The sequence below is a fragment of the Hypomesus transpacificus genome, chromosome 23 (genome assembly GCF_021917145.1).
Source record: "Hypomesus transpacificus isolate Combined female chromosome 23, fHypTra1, whole genome shotgun sequence".
NCBI lineage: Eukaryota > Metazoa > Chordata > Actinopteri > Osmeriformes > Osmeridae > Hypomesus > Hypomesus transpacificus.
In genome coordinates, this window is record NC_061082.1 from 13,563,634 (window position 1) to 13,570,798 (window position 7,165).

The following is a 7,165-nucleotide window of genomic DNA, read 5'->3' on the forward strand; positions in this document are numbered from 1 at the left end:
TCAAGCTAGAGGGATCCTCTATCGCCTCACTCTACAGCTGCTAGGGGTGTGCGACACTGCACGATGTGGTATAGATCCGATACCAAGGAGTAAATACAGGGCCAGTATTGCCAATACCGATACTTTGGGCTTAGAAAAGCAGTGGAGGGGCAAAGTGAGTTTGAGCGAAGTTAGACGGTGTTTGCACAACCACTATGATGTAAAGGGAGTTGTGTACTCAGTGTGGAATGAAACTTAAGTATCGATCTTATCATGCTATCAATCAGGCTATTGATACCAACGTTGGTATCGATAGTTGCCGGGTTTCCCAACCCGGCCACTGTCGGTCTTAAAATCGATATGCCCACCCCTATGCTGTATCATCTCGCTGAGGATCGTGAACACATTTTCATTGATGTCTGTGTCAGTTAGGGCCAATATCATTCCTATAATTTCAGCGAAGCTCTCAATATAATGTAAAAAAAAAGTGAACTGGCAGGTGCCTCCATCTCTTCAGCTTCCGCCAACATTTCGACCACTGTAGCATTCAATATTTCATTCATTGAATCCGCACAAGGTGCTGCCACCTTGGAATAGTCAAAAGCAGTCGATTCAAGTTGAACCACCAATCAGAGGCTTTGACCCGCCCCCTGACTTTGTGACGGGGGGACGACAGATTTATTTTGCTGCAGGAAGTTTCACCGTGGATAAATATAAGTATAAATAAATAAATGTAAGTATAAATGAATAAATGTAAAGACATGAAAACGTAAACATATATATATATACACACAAATACATGTAACATTTATATATTTTGTGTCATTTATTTAAGCTTTGTGTTACATAATTATTTATTTATCCAAGTATTTATTTATTTAGTTTTGGCCCCTATAATCCTCCATAAACCAGAGCCAGAGAATGGCTGTTTATCAATCCACGTTTTTTCCGTTCTTGTGTTCTTGCGAACTCGTTTGACGTCATCTTTTATTGCCCAAGTATGGTTCCAATCCAAAGAACACAAGTCACCAAGAACGCCAAAAATACCCGGAAATGTTCCTGATCCGCCCCTTTTATCGAGGATGCATCGGATGGTGACTTGACCACAAGCCCCCACCCCTCGCCCCTCGGCTTGAAGCAACGGCCCCGGTGGATGTAGGTGGTATTGCATGCACGGTTAGGTTTCCGACTCTTCCGGTCGTTTTTATTCTATTAACTCCATTCAACATTTACAAAACTATTTCCCCCAATAATTTTTGTTTGATTCTCGAACCTGGCTCATACTACTAGCTTTTTCATAGAATAATTGTTCCCGATTTTTGCTAAGTTTGAAACCAATCCAAAATGGGTAAACTAGCAACCCATTTATTTGTTTAGTCAACGAAAGTTGCCTGCAAATGTGCTCGCGGATACTAAGAGGGCACGAGCACAAAAGTTCACATTGGCCGATAGCCAATTTACATGAGCTCTCGGAGCTAGGGAAAAAAAGAGCCACTGTTTAAAGCTAGACAGGAAGACACGGAAGTGGAAAGATGGCCGCGTCTGTTCTCGCGCTCTCGCTTGCCTTACTGCGCCACTGAGTACTTTTCATAGAAATGAATGGGGACGCCATCTTGGAAGACAAAAGTAGCTTACTCTAGTTATATTAACTCTATGCTTCTACTTCCGGGTTCTGAACTGGTTGCAGTTCCACTCAAGTTCCATATGACATTTACATTTACATTTAGTCATTTAGCAGACGCTCTTATCCAGAGCGACTTACAGTAAGTACAGGGACATTCCCCCCCCGAGGCAAGTAGGTTGAAATGCCTTGCCCAAGGACACAACATAATTTGGCATGGCCGGAAATCGAACTGGCAACCCTCAGATTACTAGTGCGATTCCCTAACCGCTCAGCCACCTGACTCCCCATGATATGAAGGCGCTAACGGTCGAGTGCAGAATGAATGGAGGTTTATGGAGCTATACCCCTCAAAATCCACTTTTCTCAGGATATAATTTTTTGTCCAGTATTTTGAATTCCGAATTCGAAAGGAGAGGCAAAAAAAATACACACCGCTGGGTGTTAGATAAGAAGTCGCCTTTCCGTTCTAAAAAGCCTCAAAATGTCATTGACGTCATACACATCGTACGACCAGAGCTACTGCTTGACGGCAAGCTCTGGTTACTTCCACTTTTCTTTCGAGGCATCAACAACACAGCTGACAGGTTAGGCTCTCCCTGTCAATACACATGCTAGAAAGAGTTTTGGCTTGCTAATGTTGTTGCTAATGTTGCTAATGCTCCGACATTCTGGTTCTGTTTCGGATCCCATCAAGCGGGATCTCTGGTCGTAGTCAGTCCTTCACTAACCAATCACCATTCGTTAGCAGAATGCTAGCGTGTTATGGGCAACAACGACTTACCCTGTAAGAAATCGAAAGGACATAAGTACTCGCGCCATCAACTTTTGACCTGTAATCCATGTTGAACATGCAAAAACTACCATCAAATCTGAGATTTATCAACGACAATCAGGTGAAAGAGACCAGCCGTTTAGCTCCATAGACTCCCATTCATTTTTTACTTAACCAAGATCACTCCCAGTGGAACTCTGGTGGAACTGCAACAAAATTCGGTACAATGGGACTTAATAGGGAGTGGGCAGGCTCTCCAGGCTCTGGTGCTGCTGTCTGTCCCGCCGAAAACCATTCAAACAGCGTGAGACACGCTTTACTTCCGCATTCCTCGATATCAATGGGTATGGAAGGCCATTTGAACATTTATTTCTATAAACGTACTAATCACTATTTTAAAGTTACTAGTACTTATTCTTTAGTTACTAGTAGCTAATCCAATAGTTACTAGTATCTATTCCCGTTTTACTTAGCCTGACGTTGTCATACTCATAATTCTAGTCAGAATATGAGTCTGAAAACTCTCCGTTGGGCAGTGACTACGGGGCGTGTTTCAACCGAACAAATGCCTCTTCGCTCAATTGGATAGACCTAACCAATCAGAGCAACGTAATATGTTGTTTGTTGAAAACAAATTCAATCCAAGCGCTTTTTCGTGACCTTGTTGATTACGTTACTGTTGATCATCTGTCCATCATCGTATAAAGCCCGCCCTGGCAATTTCATTGGTCCGTCCCAATTCTGGTTTTCTGTAGTTGTCCCCAATACGAGACCCTCCAGACCCAACTTCCCGACCAAATTTCTTTGTGGGCGGGGAGAAGTTGGGCTGGCAGCCAGACTACGTTTTACTAGTAACTTTCATTAAATACTAGTAAATATTCTTTAGTTACTAGTCACTAATCCAATAGTTACTAGTATCTATTCCCGTTTTACTAGTAACATTTTAAATTTTACTATCAAGTAGTCATTTTTACTCGTCATAAGCTATCTAATGAAAGTTACTAGTAAAACGGGAATAGGTACTAGTAACTATTGGATTAGTTACTAGTAACTAAAGAATAGTTACTAGTATCTAATAAAAGTTACTGGTAAAACGGGAATAGATACTAGTAACTATTGGATTAGTTACTAGGAACTAAAGAATAAGTACTAGTAACTTTAAAATAGTGACTAGTACGTTTATAGAAACAAATGTTAAAACGGCCTGCCATAAATGGGAGTCTATGGAAGTGTCGCAACTCTCTTTTTCTATGGCTCTGGGGTAGAGCCGGAGACCCCGGAGGGCCGGAGAGCTGCAGTTTCAGGACCGCAGTTTCAGGACCGCAGTTCTAGGACCCTCGTTTTATCTGACAGCGCCCCGTAGCGAATGAAATAACCATGGACCGGAACCAGATATTTTCCTGCAGTAGTGAATATTGTAGGATTATGGCTCAAAACAAGATGGACTAGAATCTTAGTGTAAGTAGCTAATGTGAATTGCGTATATAATACAATTCTGGTGTCTTGAATTGGACAATAAAGTTAACGTTAGGGATGGGCAAACCGAGGCTTTCCGAAACCAACCTGACCTCACAGTCTATTCGTAACATAGTGTACGTCTTTCTGTGTCCCTCGATTACGTATACTATGTTACGAAAAACCGAACCACAAGGTGGCGCTTCACCCAAATGTCACCTAAAATGTGTGTAGCTTATCGTAAATTAATATTCAAATACTGCATTCATATCCACAATAACAATTATACAAATATAAAATATATATTACTGTGGAATATTTACATATTGCTCATTGCTTTAAAGCTCAATTCTGAGGTGCTTTGCGAGCACCCGTTTGTGGCATTTTAAAGGGACGGATCTTCAGTATTTTCAGAATGGAATTACGCCCTGACCTTCATCAATCGCCTGTCGATCAAATTATTATCATTTATTTATTTTTTTACATTGTTTGCAAATACAGTAATACAGTGTTCAACAATTACATGTTCACTTATGTAACAAAGGTATTTGTGTCAGATTGAACAAAACAAATCTGCAGACACTACAAACATTTCAATGAATTAGTAATGTATGCAAGGGGATATACAACACAATGTAAAAAATAACCAAAATAAAATAGAAATCCAACATCATTATCGGAAAGCATATCGACACAATTTCTCTAATTAGTCTGTGTTACCACAGATTTTATCTAAAATTGTAGAAGTTTTAATAGCTTTTTTATTGTATAATTTAGAAATAGATTCAAATACTTTTTTAAGTTCAAGGAGGAACAAGTTAAAATTGGGCTTGGAATGGAGTACTCTTGATTTATGAATATGAAATTTACCAAGTAGACATAATAATTTAATTGTGATGTCTATAAAGATACAACCAGTTTTGGAGTTCAGAAACAAAACAATTTCTTCAGAGATATGTACCAATTTGTTGTGGCACGTAAATATTTGCGTCGAAGCATCAGTCCAGAACTTCCGTGAAAATCATCTCATCTTGACCAAAGCAAAAACAGCATAGCTGTGAAATTTCTGGTTTAAATTTATTTAAGAAGGTGTTGCAAGGGTAATATTTATGGAAGATCTTCATATGAACTTCTTTAGTTTTATTTGAAATAAACAATCTATGCGGATCAGACCATACTCATGCTATCATAATTTCAGGGAAATTAGATTTCAAAAGTGAAGTGCTCTGGGAGAGTCACTGTGAATCATCGATATTGATTGCCTGATGTGAAGATTATTACATTTCCTGTCAGTAAGGTCTAACCCATTAATTGACAATCGAGGCATTTCACCCGTGAAAGACCCATATGATGTCTGGGTCTTTACAAGAAATAGCAATTTCTTTGAGATACTTTTAACAACCTTTTCATATTCTTTACGTGACAGGTGTGCACCAGTCTTTTGCGTAAGTTCCTCAAGTGTATATAGATCACCACTGTCATTTAACAGATCTAAAATGAAAATGATATTATCCTTAAACCAATTGGAGAAGAAAATTGACTTATTCCTATACAACACAAACTGATTGTTCCGTATAATACATTTGTGGGGAGAGAAATTGTGATTAAAAGCTCATTTCCAGGCGTCAAGAGCTTGTTTGTGAAAGTTGGCCAATTTTACGGGTAGTTTACTACATTTGAAATTACAAGATAGTAAGAATAGCAAATTTGGGATATAAAACCAAGGATCATTGTTCTGATGTACGCAGTGCTTAAGCCAATTGATTTTAAATGTGTTGTTCACACTAATAAAATCTAAAGCGTTATAGCCTCCTTTTGAGTAAGCTTGGGTGATTGTTTTGTGACGTACATATTCTGTTTTTCCAAATGAACTTGAATAGGAGTGAACTAGAGAGGGTACAATTTCTGGGGAAATTGTGAGGGTGTGCTTGCGGATGCCCCAGCTACCCATAGTCTCCTGGTGTTTACATATTTAAGCATTTAAGTGTATGACTGCAGTTCTGACCATTGTGTTCCCTTGATATTAATTTTGTAAATATTACATGTATCACTCAGATGGTATCGCTCAGTAGGTAACTTAGGAAATTGTATTCAGATATAAACAACCTATTGGTTGTCCAACAAGAGGAAGACACAGCATCTGCTTCTTCAACTCCTTAATCCTCTTGAGACACCTGTTGCACCTGGTTATGAGGTTGTAGGCTATGGGACGTCTAATATTGCATTTGTCTAATTATGTGTAGGACAGTGTTTCTCAAGTGGTAGGACATATTGATTCATAAAAGCATCTTAATGTATCAACGTAAATATAATAATGTTATTTTAAAGCAAGCAATGACATGGCTAATTCAAAAGCAGTTTGCTAGAGGCAAGCTAGCAGCCGTTGCTATCCACACTCCACGATTGTTTGAAAGCGCAGGATATTAGAACGTTTCTTTTGTAGGGGATAACATTTACATGTACATGTATTTATTTAGCAGATGCTTTTATCCAAAGCGACTTCCAAGAGAGAGCTTTACAAAGTGCATAGGTCACTGATAATAACAACAAGATAGCCCCAAAGCATTGCGGGTAGCAAAAAACAAGAAGTACACATTGTGAACAACCAAAAAATAAGTGCTAAAGGGAAGAAACCATAAGAGCATGTAGTTAAGCAAGTTACAATTACACAACATGAATCTCTAAGTGCAAGTGTACCTGTAGGAAAGAAATAAAAATTGGATTAACTAAAATAGAATTCAACAGTTTAAATCAGCTACCACTAACCAACAAGAGCAACAGTCTAGGATAATTAAGCAATAAGCCCCAAGAGGCCGTGGTTTGCGCTGATTTTAGAACAGGTAAGGGGTGTTAGGCACGACGCGAAGCGGAGTTTTCGCCAGTTGTTTCGCCATGAAGGGGCTTAGTTCCCCCATAATGACCGGCGTTCTATACATTATCCCGCTTATTACACGGCTACTTGCCAACAAAAATAACTTAACACAGTGTGTCTTTTGACAATGTATTTGTTACCATTCGTATTGTTGATCAGCAGAGAATTAGTTTGCCAAAGACGTTGAACTTCATAGACTGAACATTATTTAGGCTTCAAATCATCTGACGTCTCTAAGCAACAGAGTACGCCGGGGTTGAAAAGTTAGCGGACTACTTGCGGAGTGCTACGAAAGACGTGAATCCGAGGCAAAAAGGCCACTTCCCTTGACAGCGGTCAAATATGCATAGCAATGGTCAAATATGAGAAAGTTGTTCACCGCAGAATGTTGGGAAGCCCCATTCAAGTGAATGGAGCATTCTACAGTATTAAGAACAGCCGTATAATAAGACATAATAAAGTT